The 541-nt window shown below is 51.2% G+C and overlaps 1 protein-coding gene across 1 annotated transcript in view; it reads left to right on the top strand.

The window, feature by feature from the left end:
* Positions 1-56: 56 nt before the first annotated feature.
* The window catches only part of LOC119585701 (multiple epidermal growth factor-like domains protein 6), a gene marked incomplete in the record, with an annotated part of 104,852 nt that continues 104,367 nt past the window's right edge, over positions 57-541 (top strand). The window contains 1 exon segment of the mRNA XM_037934375.1: positions 57-172.

Below are 541 nucleotides of genomic sequence, written 5' to 3'. Positions count from 1 at the left end.
AACGTGAGTGAGCGTAGAGAGGCAACGGTCAAGTCTCGCGCTCAGTCTCAGCCTGAGTTCGGAGCTCCACGCACCGCCATCCGCCTCCCGCTTAGCTCGGCCGCGTGTGGATGTGTGCGCTCGCTCGCTCGTTACCTTCCGCGTGCGGATACACTTCATTACCCGTGTTCGTGTGCGTTTCGAAATTCCTCGTTTTAGCATTCAGAATATTAGAAAAGGATAAATAAATCTGTGATATCTGCAGAATTGTTTAAAAACTCCACGAAAGAACAGGAAGAAGACATACGGAGTGCGCAATAGTGAGTCGGAGTGAGAGAGCGACGAGTTCTACACAGAGGCACCGTGGCACTCCCCCCCCCCCAGCGCCGTGGCACCTCGTGAGTGACCCTCCGTGACGTCATCTATGGTGGTTCGTCTGGCACTCGGGATTTCTTAGAGTGAATAGTGACCGCGAATAATGTCATATAGCATGAATAATCTCGTAGGGTTGTGTTACGTTGTAGTGGGAAAATGTTTGCGTGTGGTATTGTATTATACGCTG

Source organism: Penaeus monodon, chromosome 20, assembly GCF_015228065.2.
Source record: "Penaeus monodon isolate SGIC_2016 chromosome 20, NSTDA_Pmon_1, whole genome shotgun sequence".
In the NCBI taxonomy this organism is placed as follows: Eukaryota; Metazoa; Arthropoda; class Malacostraca; order Decapoda; family Penaeidae; genus Penaeus; species Penaeus monodon.
The sequence above is the reverse complement of the archived record's forward strand: the minus strand, read 5'-3'. Positions and strand labels throughout refer to the sequence as shown.